The following is a 17,828-nucleotide window of genomic DNA, read 5'->3' on the forward strand; positions in this document are numbered from 1 at the left end:
TGAAAATGACTCAAACTGACACAGCGATTACTGGCAACAACATGTTATTAATGATAATTTCACTATAACCAGCAAATAGGATAATATTGGTTTGTGTACCACTACTTTCAAACAGAAATTTGCGGATTCAACGGAGTTTCACCTTAACAGCGTAAACTGCTGAGTAAGTAATGCTAAATTGATTATCTGAAATATTTCGAGATGTTGCGTAAATTAACAATGAAGCATTTCAGAATGTTGAAAATTAATCTAAGAATGCTTTGGTAATATCAGTGTGTCAGTCTTGAGTTCAATATTTATCAGAATTCCAACGTAAGATTTTGTTTTTCTTTTGCAATTGTTTGTCTGTTTTCGTTGATTCATTTATTATTTGAGCTCAAAAATAATGAACAATATTTTCCCGGTAAGTTTATTGGTTTCTTCTATAGACAAAGAAGGATTGAATCATTTAAAGCTCTACGCGGGTGCCGATGTCCTGTGTATGTAACACGCAAGAAAACTATCAATTCGGAGAAAGTGTGCCGGAGGTTCCAAATCCAACAATACTTTTTTCGGATTTATTTGGCGATCAGAAATTAAGTAAAACTAATCTGCATATCAAGGAAAGTGATTCGTTATAAATTTGTTCTATTTTAGACAGACACAGGAAGCAATAAACCGAGAAGATCTTCGACAAATATTGCTGATGGTTGCGGTAGCGTTGCTGCGAAATGAGCTTCTAAGCAGTAAATTACAATTAGAAATAATTTTATTAAATAAAGAACTTTATAACGTTGCCGTAAATGATATTTGCTTTATTTTTTTTTCTTCATTTCAAGCCTACAAACAAAAATATTTGATGTGAACCATACCGCTTATTTTCCAGCTCCATGAATAAACATTATATATCAACTATTGTATCAATTCCTCGATAACGATGTTTTCAACTGCAGTAAATATGTTACCATTGTAGTGGTCAATACAAATTCTTATGGAAAATTACCTGTGTTGGAATGGTGAACATTCTTAATATTGTCCGATTCCTGAAAACTTAAAAAAATGCTGAGAACTAAGGAAAGGACGATAGAAAATTGAGGCAAACTATGGTAACCAAAAGAAGAGGCTGATAAATTTTGAAATGAATACAACGAATCGCCATGTGGGACATTCATTATCTAAAAAGTTTCTTTTATCGTTGGTCTAAAGTTTTGTTAAAGTAATTCAACATGGATTCTCATAGATTTGAACAAGGTTAAGTTTTACAGTTGGATAAGAAGATAGATTTGGTTGACACGTCAAATAGCGTTTGAAGGCAAAATAATTCAGATCGGGCTGCCTGTTTCCCACAGATTACAAGAGTGATAATAGCTGATGATCCGAAGCTAGCTGCTAGTACCCGACGATTTTTTCTGAAAATGCATTTGGTTCAATCATGCTGCGCATCCAGCTTGGTCGATTCCCGTTAAGTTTTGATAAGCCTACAGCTAAGTATTCAAACTCAACCAGTTTGACGATCAGGTTATACGATGAGTACTTGTTTTTGAATGATTTGAATTCTCAAATTGAATCTAAAAGATAAATCAAACAAAATTTTTGGGCTTGAACAACAACTTTCAACCGAATGGTTGACGTTCTCAGTGGATAACTAGATCATTCATCTCACATTTGACATTTGGAAGGAATATTTCATGGGAAATGTTTCATTGCAGAAGATACGCAGAACTACGTTTTACGTAGTTTTAAGTGAATACCCCTAATGACGCTAGCGTTATTTTTAGATTTTATACGAATATTTGTTCTTAGCTATGCGACTATTGGTACAGCGTCCCTAAACATTATTGAGTAAAAAAAGAAAATTTTGAGTACACATAAAAATTATTTTCCTTAAAAACTTTGAATATCACAGTTTTAAGTAAAATAATTTTTGAGTATAATCAAACATTTTATTTCTACTCAAACATATTCACTTGGCTTCTACCATCAATTCGATGTCAAAAAACTGAATATTGCTTTAGATTTTAATTTCACAAGAGAGCACAAAATTAGGATTTTCACAGAACAGGTCGGACACGATTATCCGGACTATCGATTTGATGATCAAATCACTAAGAAAAACAATTAAATCTGTGATAAAAGATCTTAAATCTTATCTTTTTTCGTTATTTTATTTATATGATGCGGTGGCATAGCCAGAAATTTTATCTAGGAACAGTACTGCCCATAACTGCATATTTGTAACATTCGACAAAAGTAGGCATGGAGTAAATGGGATACCAAGTTTGCATTTTACTGCAGTATGGGAGGAAATTAAAATTTAAAAAAATCATTAAGAATTCAAAAGAGCTTATTTGAGGCTGAAATTTTTTACAACTCATATCGCATATTGGGTGAATAGTCAGAAAATAATTCTGATAGAAATTTCGTTGCTACTACATAATGAGGCTCATGTATAATCTCAATGTGACTGTTATGCGGTTACAATTGCCAATGTGATAAAACCACTTGGTATTTTTTTCGAATTTTCTAGAACAATCTCACAGATTTTAGTAAGTTGATCGAAAGTATATATCATTTGATGGCTCTCTATGGTACTAACTCCAATTTGACAAAAATGTCGAATGTGACTGTTATTCAGTTATGGGCAGAGTAGGCGTCTTCACAAAAAAATAAAAAATAAATAGCAGTATACACAAAAAAAAAACACTTTTTCAAACGCCCCTTTTCTTAAATACGTTCTAAACTGCAAAACCATACATATTGTATATTGCAATACCAAATTATTTCAGATTTATGCATAAAAATTGAAAAACAAGAACATCTAAAAATAAATTCCGGATAATCGAATCCTGACAGAAAATCAAAAATCGGTTAATTCATTGAAAAGTAATGACTTTTTGAAGATTTTGAGCAATTTTTTGAGGCAAGCCCTTCACTTCTGTTTTTCCTAGCTACGACCATGTTTAGTATTTTTCTATTGAAAATCTATACCAATTGATAGCACCGGCATATATTTTTATAGGTTTGGTAAACATTCCAAATGTGAGCACCCCACTCTCCATTTGCCTTGCTACGACTCTGTTTGATATTTTTCCCTAGAATGCTAGTCTGGAATGTTTCCAACAATGAAATAAAATTATAATATTTTTGTCTCATGGCTGAGCTCTGAATAATTTTAACATTCTATTTTTACGAAGACATAACTAACGACGCCATATCCGCGAAAATAAACTAAACTAATAAGGGAGAATTCTTGATAGAATTTATAGAATCCCTGGCAAATTTTCTAGTGGGAATTTTAGTCTTCGCAAACAGCGATTTAACAAAATAACGAAGCTATAAAATACTTGAAGGTATCAATAGGAAATACCTGACATATTTGCGACTTCATCGAGTAAAGTGGGGCAAAAGTTCGAGTGGGGCAAGAGTTTCTTTATAAGATTTCTAGCTCAATTCAAAACAAAACTTATAAATGTCATGGTGGTTTGAATGCTATTCAAGTAAGAGACTTTCACTCCAAATATCATAAAAATCGATTGAGATTTGGAAAAGTTATGGCTATTTGTTGTTTTTCGACGTGAATATTGTAATTTTTGGTCAAACATTCGTTGCATGGAACCTTACTTTGAGGTGTATTAGTTTTTGCGTAAATGCTTGAAAACAATTTTTGGCCCATAGTGGGGCAAAAGTTCGAATCAGCGGGGCAAAAGTTCGACCCATGTATAAAATCACGGAAAAATTAGCAAATTGTCTAAAATCCACCTATTATCTTTAAATTTAGTTTAATTTGTCCGATTGTGTGAAAAAGGTCACCAAAATTTTACATTTCCACTTAGTTTTGCGAAAAACTGCTATTTTTGGGTATATTACAATTATCCCGGTTTTGGGCAATTTTTTGATGAAAATTTAGTGTGTATTTTTCGGCAAACTTAAGTTTACGGCTGGTGTGAAGTACATATGCGTATCATAAAAGTATCGATATTTTGAGTTTTAGCCAGCGAACTTTTGCCCCACACTAGATTTGAACTCTTGCCCCACCGGTGGGGCAAAAGTTCGTTTAAGACAATCAATTTTGAAACAGTTATAACTAAAAATGGGTAAATATTTTGACACAAGTTTGTTAAGCAAAATTATAGCCAATATGTTGAAGGTTCACTGTATGGTATTTGTTTTGTTTCATCTGCTATTGTTTTCCTGTTAACTTTGATTACACCACTAAGGTCGAACTTTTGCCCCATCTTACTCTACTTAGCTGCTTCGCAGATCTTCTCGATTCTATCATTAAGATTTGTTATGGCATTTCACCAAAGACCCTTAACGGATATCTTACTAAGCTTTCGAAGAATTCCTGGCGAAATTTTAAAAGAATTCTTCCTTTGCAGATAAGTGACTCGCTATAGCTTTTAAGGAGGGGTTCTGCAGTAGGTTTTCTGAAAGCTACTGGACTCACATTTTGTAACAATATGTCCTGTATATAGGTGCATCTTTCTGTCGAATTAAAACAAGTTCAATCGACAAATCTCCTCAGTGTCAGAGTGAGTTGCCGAAGTGGTTCTTTAGCCAAATTACCCAGCATGTTTTTGTTGGATTTCGTCAATATCCTTCCATTATCTAACTATTGGAATGATACTTGGTTGACTCTTGGCTTGATACTTAGTGGACTCCTCCAAAGGTCATAGCCGAATTCTTGCATTGTATGTGGTGGATTGAAGACATGATTTTTAGGTGTATCTGCCAAGCTTATCGTACAAAGCAGAAGGATAGAAGGGGTTTGGCCAGCCTAAAAAAACTAATTATAAAAATATATGAGAAGCCTTGCATGCAGAGATGGGGTGCGACTCAAATCTCTTTCGGTGCTATACGCGCTGTTGTGAGACAGCACCTTAAATTCGAAAGAGACGTGCACGAGTATTTTTTCTGCACTGCACCCTGGCGATGGGTTGCGTGTAGCGACCTGGCGATTTTGAATCGATGTTCCGAAAATCGATTTTTTTGTTCCGATTAATCGATTTTTTGAATCGATGTTTGGAGCACTCAAAATCGAGTGAATCGATTTTCTTTATTCGATTATTTGTTTCGATTCAAAATGATGTAATTGCTTAGAATTTTTCAATGAGTTGACATAGTTTTGAATCAGTCTTGAAGTGTTTAATATATAATTTTTAATTTCACTCGTCATTCAATCGGAGGAATTTAACAATTATATGCAATTTCATTTGGTCTTATTTTAAAAGCTTGTTTTTCTAAAATTTCGCATGAGCTTGATATTCGAATCGATTCAAAAACATCGATTCAAATGATTCGATTTTATCGGTGAATCGATTCGATGTATGGAATTTGAATCGATTCAATAACATCGATGTTGTGGTCAAATTTGCCCAACGCTAACTTGCGTGGTATCGAGTTGTCTCATTTTCACTCTTTGCGATTCGTACACGAGTCAAAATTCCACTTGATTTCATTTCACTAATATGTGACTGTAAGGTAAGGTAGGTAATATGTAACTGTCAAAACTCTGAAACACGATGAACATTATTCATTTCCAGCTTATGTTTCGGACTTTACCAAATATATTAAGATCCACAACTACAAGTTTTTGCAGAGCAATTAAAAAAGCTTGTCCACCTTCAAAGCATATGTAGCTTGCTGGAAATTTTCTAGAGTGAATTTTTGTGCTGACACAAAAGATACTGAAAGAGTAGAGATTGTGCTTCGCTTTGTCACGCACAAATACAAATTGTAATTGGACAATAGCTAGAAACTTCGGCAGGATTTTTGTCGCGTTTAAAATTGCTAAAACCTTAGAACTTTTCTATTTGTCAGGAAAAAAGGCTAACGAAAAACATTTGTTAAACATACAAACGTAGAATAATAATCTACTTTCTGAAAGTTTCTTGTAGAGGATGTAAAAAATGCGATCATCGCTAGGAGCTGTCATATTTTTAATTTTGTCACTTCTTCCAAATGAGTCCTCCAAGAATTGTTGAAATCGTTCGAAATCCGAAAGGATTGAATATCGTTTCATGGAAAATTTGAAATTACCAGCGACTAAAAAATGAAAATATTTTAATAATTTGCTGAATCGTGATTTTGTGTCAACTACAAAATTTCGTATGGTGAATGAAGGGAAAGTTATTTGTATGAAATAGTTAACGGAAAAAGGCCGAAACATAAGGGAGGAACCACCCTAGCCAGCAAACGTAACGTACCCACTTACGGCGCACCCAGAGGGAGGAAATCTTAATGATGCGGTTTCACGCGCGACAAAACGCAGCAGATGGGATGAATAAGCGTCTGATCCCCGATCCGATGCTGCTGTTGGCGTTTCTCTTCGGCCGGTGCGTTTGGGAGGGTGAAAATTATGTTTATTGTAATTGCTTCGAAAGGGAGCAACCACGCACTCAGTCAGTCAGTCTCTATGGGAGAGGGATCATCACAAAACAGAAAAACAGAGGGACGCCAAACGCACAGCTTTTCGGGAAAAATGACGATTCGGAGCATTAGGGAAACGGCGAAAACATGTTTCTTTCATCCTGAGCTGGGAATGCTGTAAATGGCTCATGCTAAATTTTCAGGAATACAAAGGTTGATAGCAGAATTTAAGTGGATTTTTCGGCACTCGCCGAGCGAATCAAACTGCCATCACGGCTGTGGTTTCGCGTTCCATTAATCGTGTTCTCGTGGCCGCGTTTGGCGCAGATGTTTTGAAGCTTTGAATTTGCAAAACAGGCTAGAATGGAACAAAGAAAACAAAAATCGGTGCGCAGGAAAACACATCCCGACAATTTTTGGACTGTCTTCTTCTCCGTGCATATTCAAAGGGAAGCGACTGAACAACAACAACGATGAGCAGGGCTGGCTTTCTAACTTCGGTACCCGTAGGCAGTATTAGCACGTGCACAAAAGTTGAAGATACAGAGCCATTAATTGGAAACAAGGTGAAACATTGAATATTTTATTCTGAAGATTTAAATTCAAACTGAAGATCCGAATTATGTTATGGTTATACGTACTGTTGTCTATCAGGCTCATTTACTTATTTGGTGGAATAAAACAGAATAGCAGAGCATTTGGATGTCATCTTCGAAAGCGCCGCTATAACCGTAGATGCCTTTTTACAAACATATTCAACGCGGCTAGCGAAGCTGAGCTTGTTATCGATCATTACCCCAAGATGCTTAAGGGATCGCTTGGATTCTATGGAGCAATCACCTACCGAGATAAGCGCCCGTTGCTCGGACTTGCGGTTGTAGACCACTACCACCTCAGTCTTGTGACGGGCCAGTCCTAGATTCCTAGACTTCATCCATTCTTCAACCATGGAAATAGAGTGCGCTGCTGTCAACTCTACTTCCTCCATCGATTCTCCATAGACCACTAGGGTGATATCGTCGGCGAAGCCAACAATCTTAACACCCGTCGAAGGGGCAGCCTCAGTACATCATCGTACATCGCATTCCATAACAGCGGGCCCAGGATTGAACCTTGAGGTACTCCCGCGGTAATTCGAACGCTTTTCTGCCCCTCCTCTGTGTCATACAGTAGAATCCTACCATCAACATAGCTTTCTAGAAGCTTGCACAACTGCTCAAGGTACCGAGGCGGTGAAGTGCGTGTGCTATTGCTTCCCAGCTTGCGCTGTTGAACGCAATCTTCACATCCAGAGTGACAACCGCGCAGTAACGGATGCCGCTCCTCCGACAATCAAGCATAAAAAGAGCGGCATCCGTTACTGCGCGGTCTGTCTCAGCTGTCTGAATGACCGACTGGATGGCGTCCATAGTAGATTTAAAAAGACACTACACGTTAATGCTTTCAGTGGGCTGTTCGCCCTTTGAAGGAAGCACCACACTAGACAACGGACCTAGCATGCAACGCCCAGTGGCCAGACGAATAACATTCCTCACGAAAAGTTTTTTGGCATGTAGCGGGAATCGAACCCACACTCCTTAGCACAATGCGCTTAAATGCCTTGGTGACATTAACCGCACGGCTACGAAGCCCACGAAGATTTACCTTTCCTGAAGCCAAACTGGTTGTTGGACAGGCCGTCCGCACCTTCCGTATACGGTTTTAGCCTGTTGAGGATCAATCTCTCCAATAACTTGCCCGTCGTATCTAGTAGACAAATAGCTCTATATGCCAACGGATCACCTGGAGGTTTCCCCGCCTTTGGTAGTAGTCTGTCGCTTCCCTACATCCGGGAAGATTCCTTGATCAATGCAGCGTTGCTTCGTGATTCTGAACATATCCGGATCCGCCTTCACTGCCGCTTTTAAGGCAACATTCGGGATAGCATCGGGTCCTGGTGCCTTATTCACGACTTCTGTCAGCTCTTCGTTCGTACCCTCGTCACTTCTTCTCCTTCATCTGCTGCATACGGCGCTGGGGGCCATGGGCTCATGGTGCGGGAAGAGTACATCAATTATCGATCGCAGCAACTCGGACGACTTCTCTTGGGACGCCATGGCACCTTTGGTCTTAGCCATTACCACTCTGTAGGCGTCACCCCATGGACTCGAATTGGCACTCTCGCATTCGTTCTTCCTTTTGTGCCTCTGTGCCGTGTTGCGTTCTTCGTCTAGCTCGAAGGCAGATTGCTCGAAAATTTGCAATTGATTCGCACCACCAGTACACCGGCGGCCTATTATCTCTAGGAGGGGCTTTTCTCGCCATGGAAGCGTCACATGCTCGTGATATCACAGCAACTAGCTCTTCACCGTTTTGGTCCAAAGTGTTCCGTTCGCGCCTCAGGGCTTCAGTGAATACTTCGCCGTCGCAGCGCTGTTTTCCAACCTTGGGCTTGGGTCGAGTTACATCGTGCTGCCTTCCGCCCTCCTGGTATTATATTATAGCGAATCGATTGATGATCGCTATGAGTATAACCATCATCAACGCGCCAGTTCATGGTACCTAAAAGGTTAGGACTACAAAACGTCACGTCGATAATCGATTCTGCACCATTTCTGCCGAAGGTACTCAGAAATTCCAACAATAATTGGCCTCTTTGGTTGGTACAGCTGCTATTCCACTGCACTGCCCATGCATTAAAGCCACCAGCTTCTGCAGTCAGGGATCTTACATCGACCTCGTCGATGAGTACGTATTGTGCTTATTGCTTGTAGGCTGAACTTGGCGTCCTTCTTTAAGACTAAGATCATTTCACCAATCCTAGTCCGCCTTATGCTCCGAACATCTGCTCCCAAAGGCGATAGCTTCTCCGTGCTTTGCATCGCCTTCAGAACCTCGGCGTATTTCGCTTCCTCCGTTTTGGTAACGTTGCCTAATTTTCTACACTTCGCTGTTTTCGGTTTGAGATTCTCCGTACTTTGTTCTTGCCAATTCGTATCCACGGGCTATCCCCTAGCACTTTTTTCTTAGCATTCTTAGCCTTAGACGTTGTGTTGGCCTCTCCACTGTTCTCTTGATCGCGGAGCTTGAATCGTGCCAGCTTTTCCGCTCTGGTGGACGGCCGCGTAGGTCACTTTTCCCGTAGCAACCATACGTCTTTTCGCCACGTATTCATCCTCGGAAGGTCCCTTCTTACGCTTCGCGTATCGAATAATATCATCTGATATATTCGCGTTACCTGTTAAGGAAAACACTTCAGTCTGCCACGACTTAGTGTCTCTTTTGCCTTCTGCCTTGCCGAGTTGCCACCTTCATTTTCGGGAGGTACTCCCTATTGCGAACCATGGCCTCGATTAGTCCTGGGCCATCAATGTTACACATGATCGCCTCCTTTCTTAGCGGGAACCTTAGTCGGTTACAGATGGGTCCCGAAGCCTGTCCTTCACATTCCGCTAGTTGTTTGTTTTGATTAATCATCTCTTATGGGTCCCCCTACAAGCCGCTATTCATGTCCGCTGGAATAGTCGCCTTTGGTTGTCTATGCAAGCAGAGAGGCCATGCTAGGGTTGACATAGTCCTCTATGGGATACTATGTTCAGAGCCGGATCGGCGCAAGTCAGATAATGGCAGCTAAGTCTACTTCCGCCTAGTTGGAACAACAGGGTGACGGATTTGTGAAGTACTCTAAGGCCCACTCGCCGTTTCAGGCAAGTATCAGCCTCAACGCATATTATCCAGTACATATATCGTTACTTGTCCTTAGTCGTGCGCTGCCAGTATACATAATTGGGGCCGTACTGGCGTTGGTCCCAATGTGCTCGAAGCACTCCTACTCGTAGCTTCATGCCTTGTCCGTTTGTATCGCGACCTGTATGCCATAATCATGATCTTACTGGCATCAATCCTGATGTACCGGCTGGCACTCCTGTTAGTTTGGGCTAGGGCTCTCAACTCGCAGAAATTTTGGGGGTCCTTTAAGCCTCTGGACATTCGTCCCTGCTGCTCTAGGACACTACAGGGTCGGTTCTGCGGTCAGAACTCTTGTTTCAAGATCCAAGCCCTATCTTTGCCAATCGCTGATGGGCTGTTCCCGGTTAGACTTTTTGTCTTGCTCACCCTCACTCCGGCCCTGGCAGTGCTATTACAAGTAAGTATACATCTTCCCTGCTAAGGTTTAATAACTCCTTTCTCATTTTTTGGGAGCATGTGTTCCGTGTCGTTGGCCTCCCCTTCCATCTAGGAGCAGAAAAGAGGGGGTAGGAGGCAATTTTGATGAAAGAATACGAAATGTGCCACATCATCTTGCATTTTTTTACATCTGTTAGCGGCACTCAGTTGGCTTTTTGTGCGATTTATTTGCTACCAAAGTGGCATTTTTCATACTTTCCGTTGTGGCGGCTCTTCGTTCGTGAAAGATGACACAAGTAGGAAACTTTGAATTGAGCAGGACTGTCTTTCAAGTGTGGGAAATTGGGTGCTTAAAATGTAAATAAATAATGAATAAAAATGGGAATAAATTACTTCAAGTTTTTAATGTTTTGATGGAAGGTAGTCGATTGAAATAATTTGATTTGGATTATCTACATATAATGCACAAAACACACAATTGATTAGCTCTACTGTGTGTAGACGCTTGAGGGTGTAGTGGATAAAACATATTGTAAATTTTAATTAAATCGCAAACATAATAGAATTTTACGTTGCGTAGCAACTTTTCCAGTAATGCCCGTTGGAATTAATTAACTATCGCCCTCCGAAACCCTCCCCGAAACAGAATTCCGTCTACGATGCATAAACAGCAGAATCATTTGTGCGATCGTATCGGTACGCTAACAAAGCGGCGAAAAAAGCTTTAACCGATATGCAGAAAAGTGTGTAAATTAAAGCACCCCAGCCCATCTATGTATACTGGGAACCCTTAAAATTTCCGCAACAATGCCAGGGATGATTCCGCATCGACGAACAGGACAACCCCGTCATCGTTATAACTATCGTTCCATTTCGTCCTGACAGGACCCGTTCTGGACGATGAGAACGCGCGAAAGGGGAAAGGACCGTTCGTTGTTTAGTGTTTCAATTACGGAAACCCGTTTTTCTCTAGGGTAGGGATTCCAATTATGGATGCAATATGTCAACAGTATGAATAAAAATCAGATTTCAGCTCAGTTTCTAAAACGTGAGTATGATTGTTTGATATCCATTACTAGTTTAATGTTCGAATAGTAAAGAGGACGAGCTGTTTATTTTCTAAAAGCCAATAACATACATATAGCATTTATCACTGAAACTTATTTGAAACTTGGATCCAAACTAAAAAAAGATCTTTTTTTGTTTATCGTAATGATCGACTGTATGGAGCATGTGGTGGAGTTATCATCAGTCATAGGCGTATTAAACATCAACTTTTTTCGTCATTTGAAACTAAAGTTTTTGAAACTTTGGGTGTTTTTGTTTAAACACAGCTTGGTAAATATATTTTCATAGCTGCCTATTTGCTTTTTCTATGCACTGGGCGTCAAAAAAGTTTATCATTGGTTACTTTAATGCCAAACTTTAATGCAGAATTGAATTTGCAAGAAAAAAAGTTTGGATCAACTAACGCAAATAGGTTTATCATCCCGTTTAAATTAGCTGCCATAGTGTAACAATAGAGTAAATCACGTTTTGTCCCAAATATGGTCATATTTGGTACATCTACCCTACGGTCTTATCAAAACTCATATCACGGGCAAGCAGAATGCGCCCCACAGTTTTAGTAGGAATTGTTTGGATGCGAGGCAGGATTGTGTATGTGTGATTTTGTCCACATAGATGAGAATCCTGTCATTTGCGTTGTGGTTTTCGGGGGAAAATCGTCACCACCAGGAGACCCGGGAGAGTCGTGAATTAAGAATGTTCATGGCTGGGCCATGAATAAGTGCAAGGGATTATGGGGAGTTTTTTTTTTGGTTCGGTTTATTTGTAGTACGAGGCAGGGAATTAAGAAAAGTTTTTACAACTCTTGTTATCACTAGTGCTCATAAATATCTTACCGAAACAAAAGGATTGTCGCTGAGAGGAGAAAATCATGAGGTGGCCTTTTTAAATGAAAGGGATTGTTATGCACCTTTGGTCAGGGTGGAGTTTTGGGACGTAGTAAAAAGTTGATCATAAATGTAAACTGTTTCTCCCAATGAGTCTAGATAGCTGTGTAGTGTTGGTAATGTTGTTTTAATCGACAAGGAAAGACACCGTCCGCTTGTTTCTTTTATGAACAAAAGCTCACCTAGCAGCTGACTTACTTAATGAGCCTAAGTATATGAGTTATGTAGGAATGCCAACATCTATTCTCATCAGGCTGCGGTTCAGGAATTGGGTGTTTGCGGATGCTCCCAAGAGGTATCATTATCACACACTTTGTGAAATGTCGTAGTAGATACGCTATTAAGGTAAATCAATAACCGCGAATTTCTAACTTTTGATTTTTACCGATGATTATCTAAATTTGATTGTTGGTATGTGCATGAGCACCCTGTTCAACCAGCTTCATATTACTTTTCAGATACCGTCGTTGGGGGTGAGAATGGGTCAAAAATGGATATGTACGATTTATTTATTAAAAACTTTCGTAATTTAACTCCAATAAGCTTCAAATTTGGTGTGTATGTACTTTGATGGTACTTTAACAACTGTTCGAAAAATTATAGAAAAATATTTACTCACTGCGGCGCTACAAGTGAATGAAAAATGGCCCAACCTCACCCCATATAGGGGGTGACATTGAGTCACTGTAATTGAAATAACTTGTTTTTGAAAATATTATTGCAAAACCATTCACAGCTGAAAAATATTATACGATGCAAAGAAGACGAAAAGATATTTCACAAGTATGATGAACCCACTTAAAAGAACGATTATAGCAAAAAATCTGAAGAGCTATGAGGAAAATTATGTAAACCCAGCATTTATCGTCAAGTTTACACAAATTTTCTTGTTTCCCTCCTCAAATTGTCTTCAAAGTCTCATCCTCATTGCCATAAAACCTATTCTGTTTCCCCAACGATTTACAGAAACAGTGATTATTTTAAACCTACGCAAATAGTTGAATTTTGGTGCGACATTCCACGATCACATTTTAGGCAGATGTTACGTCATAATCCCGGTATTTCATCAATCCAACTTATTTGTACTTCCGTGAGATGTTTCTATAATATGAAATTACTAATAAATCTTAATGGAGAAAGAGTACACATGTCACCGTGGAACGACAAAAAAGTAGACTTGTGATTTCATCCACCATCGTTTTTCCTTGATCCAATCTCGCCCCCATTTTTAATTTTTTAGACACCGTATCGAAAAAATGAAATTTTTATGGAAAAATCAAATAGATTCCGGAAAATACGTATGAAATGTATTGATGTGTATTTCAACCTTCTTTTTAATATAGTAATAGGGATTAAAGTACATGCGTTATACTTTGCACAGAAGAAATTTAATGTTGTAAATTTTGTTTAAGTTTATTAATATATTAAACAAAAACTACTATTTCTAAAAATGTATATTGCGATTAATTATTTGTAATAATATGTTTCCTAACATATGAATTAAAAAAAATAGTAAAATCAGCGTTATAAGCTGAAATATTTCGTAAATCATATTTTCCCAATCTCACCCCCCAGACCCATTGTCACCCCCATCGACGGTAGTTGAGGATTGGTGTCGCCAACATGGCTTGTCGGGTAACCCGAATCAAACATCTGTTATTATTTTTACATCACGGCGAAACCACGATAGGTGGATACAAAAGGCGGTCGTTCATTAATGGCTGGGAACGTGTTTCTAGAGCTGCCTTGCTTATACTATACTGCCTATCAATGTATAGAACTGATTTCAGAGTAATCAAGATGAAATTTCAGCCAGAAAGTGTATAAGAATGATTGTTGTTGATGATGCAGGGATTACTACGCAATTGTTCCATAGGGTTTTCAGAAGTGCATACAGAGCCTTCTGCAGAAAATTCTCTTGAGATTCCTTTGGCATTTTTTTCCTGAAATACGGCCATCAATTCCTTCACCGATTTTTGAGAAATTAACTTTGTTGGCATAAATTAAGTCGCATAAGACTACGGATTAGTTCGCAATTAAATCTATGCACTTGCATTGTATGCCAATTATCATACAAAACATGCACATATACTGCTTTTCATTTTGATATGACCACCCACATTTTTCATATGCAGGAAAATAGAATTGAAGCTGGATAAAACTGATACCAAGTTATAGTTTAGGGCGGAAAATGTCAATTATTGAGTGTACAATTATTTCATAAAATTTTGTATTATGGATACTATTGATGTATGTATGCAGGGCTGGTAGCGAGTCATTTTTTAGTGATTTAGTCAGTATTTTCGACCTAGTCACATAAAAGTCACTATTTGCAACAAAAAGTCACTAAAGTCACTATTTTTGTGATCACCAATGATAATCTGGAACAGCTTCCTAAACTTAAATAGCAGAATAGTAATTTATTACAGGTTTTTAGTATTTTAACACAAATATTATTTTTATATTTGAGAAAGCGTTGAATAAAGAAGGGATTCATTGCTAACCTTCTGGAAGAATTCAAGTGAATATTGCGAATTGAATTTATGGTGAAATTTATGAAGTAATAAACGGCATATATCTGGAAGGGATCCTTGATCTTTCTTCAAAACGAATCTTACCAAACCCCTCAAAAAATAAGCCTGAAACTTCCCTGTGAACTATTTATTGAATTTGATATAAACTTGTTCAGGAATAAGTTATAGTTGACACATGAGCTAATTGTTTCGAAATCATTTTGAAACGAGTGTTAATTGATGGTCTTTAGTGATATGATTGTTTTGGGTGCTTGGAGTATTGTGTGATATGTAGATTATTATAGTACGCATAAAATCATTCTCCAATCACCATGGAACTATAATAAGAAGAAGACGTTTTTAAGTCGCAGACGAAAAAGATCTATCTGTGAAGAAAAGCAACATATTAGAGTTTAAAGGTATCGCGCACCTTACTCGTGGTTTCTAGTGTTTTTTTTTTCTGTTGCAAAAGTGAAGTGAAGTGTTAAAGTTCAATTTGTAGTTTTTCTTAAGCATACTTTAATAATCTCTCCATAAATTTAAAAAGTGTATTGAATTGTTCTCTGTTTTACTTATCTCGTTTATTTGGCAGGCTCGGGCGACGTTGGGAATAACAAAGCCTAAATATATTTTTTTACACTATATACATTTTATAGATTGTTTTTATTTTAAAAACTATGTTAGTTTTGGGAAACTGAAGAACTCACGGTTGATTCGAGGTTAGGAAATATATTTACGCAACAGGAATGAGAAACAACATTTCGGGATTTTAAAAATCGTTCTCTTTCGCAACTTTCTTCAAGGAATGAGTTTTCACTTTGAGATAATAAGTGTGTACGTACATCAACGTACTAAAGTTTTGGAACATTTTTCAAAATTATTCCACAGTGATTCCCGTAAAAACCTTCATCGTTTATGTACCACCTTTGAATCACCATTGAAGCAGAGTGCTTTGCGAAGGCTCTAGCAGTCCGATTCATTTTCGCGCGCATTTTTTCCCTGTTTTTATTCGCTTGCCCAGTACTTTGCGAAGGCCCAAGCAGTCTGATTCATTTTCGCGCGCTCGGAGTTTTTTTTTCAGTTAGCGTTCCATTCGCGCGCCATCGAAGTTATTTTATATTCCTGCTTAAACGTGTTGACGCTGCGATTGTAACTGTTCAGTCGAGGATGGGTTACAAATTGGTGAGCTCGTTTCATGCTTGTAATAACACATTTGTATCATAACATGTATTTTTTATGAATTTGTTGAACAAACTATGAATAGTTCGTCAGTGTTGACACAAGCGCTTATTCATGTTTTATAAAATTTCGAGATTCAAACCTTTGAATAGTTCGATGTTTAAAATGTCGACGCATTGATAGATAACTTTTTAAACAGAGGTTACATGAATCGCATCACTTACCAAGGTGAATCCTGATCATGTAGCTTTGAAGCCCTCCCACTAACAAAAGTCCTTCCCATGGCAACCATGAAGATGGATGTCACACTAACATTCCTTCCCTTCCCCGATGTCCTGAGGACGTGGCCGGCGCCGTTATTGACATTACTAATACTCTTCTTCTTCTTGGCATTTACGTCCTCGCTGGGACAGAGCCTGCTTCTCAGCTTAGTGTTATTATGAGCACTTCCACAGTTATTAACTGAGAGCTTTCTTTGCCAAAGTTGCCATTTTCGCATTCGTATATCGTGTGGCAGGTACGATTATACTCTATGCCCAGGGAAGTCAAGGAAATTTCCATTACGAAAAGATGCTGGACCACCCGGGATTCGAACCCAAACATCTTCAGCATGGCTTTGCTTTGTAGCCGCTGACTCTAACCACTCGGCTAAGTAAGGCCCCTACATTTCTAATCTCAGAGTCCTCGAAAATGTACATTGAAGATGGTATGCTACTCCCAAGCTACATCTGTTGGTTCCCTGTACAATTTCGATGATTCTTGTCAATTACGGAGTAGTAACTACGAATTGTACGGTCATCAATGCTCATGAATCACCATTGAAACTTCTGAAAATGTTACTGAATTTTAGTTTTACTGTAAAAATTGTAAGAAATATATTGAAGATTGAATTTTCAATGCTTCTGTAATTTGAACTGTCTTGTTCTAATAACGTTCATATGGATTACCCTGAAAAAGCTCTTACGGATTACTCCAGAGTGATTCTTTAAGTACAGTAAGATGGAGTTGAAGTTTGACCTTAGTGGAATAATCGATATTTCTAGAAAACGAAGGAATTTTTTTTCCAAAAATTTATCAAAATAGGGTAAATTTCAATGCACCTAAAGTTTTTCATGAAACTAAACAAATACTTTAAATTTAGATGAGTTTTTGTCGTTCGATCAGGTAATATGCATTTTTTTTTCCGCGAGATAATATATGGCTCAAATACTTGCCTCGCTGATTCGAACTTTTGTCCCATTATGGGTTAAAAATAGTTTCCAAGCATTTGAGCATGAGCATGAGAATGATTGACCGCCCGCAGATGCTACTCCGTTATTGCAAGAACAGCTGTACTTACACAGGGAACCAACAGACACTACTCGGGATCAGTAGCATCCTCAATGTGTAAGTACTGGTGCTCTCATTATTATAACAAACAATAACGGCGCCGGCTGCGTCCGAATGCAGGTCAATCTTGGGATGGGAGGGAAATGTTGACATGTTACTTGCTTTATATAAGCCGAGGAGTCCTCTGCACTTCCACAAGTAGACACTGGGAGTTTGGATATGGGAAAGGGTTGGGTAAAGGATTCGTTTTGGTGAACGATAAGTATATAATTTGAAATTAATGCGCCCAACCGGATCCGCGATATTACTCAGTAAACGCATTGATCGCCGAAGAAGTGTTCGTCGTCCGCCCCAATAGGAGCAAGCGACAAGATCAAAGGATCAAACACTACTAACG

General features: G+C 38.5%; 1 long non-coding RNA gene across 1 annotated transcript; it reads left to right on the forward strand.

Annotated features, from left to right (window-relative positions):
* Positions 1-207: 207 nt before the first annotated feature.
* Positions 208-783, forward strand: LOC110676554. Its single transcript, XR_002500505.1, has 2 exons — positions 208-579; positions 637-783. It is a non-coding gene; the product is annotated as an uncharacterized LOC110676554 (long non-coding RNA).
* Positions 784-17,828: the final 17,045 nt, after the last annotated feature.

This window comes from Aedes aegypti, chromosome 2 (genome assembly GCF_002204515.2).
Source record: "Aedes aegypti strain LVP_AGWG chromosome 2, AaegL5.0 Primary Assembly, whole genome shotgun sequence".
NCBI lineage: Eukaryota > Metazoa > Arthropoda > Insecta > Diptera > Culicidae > Aedes > Aedes aegypti.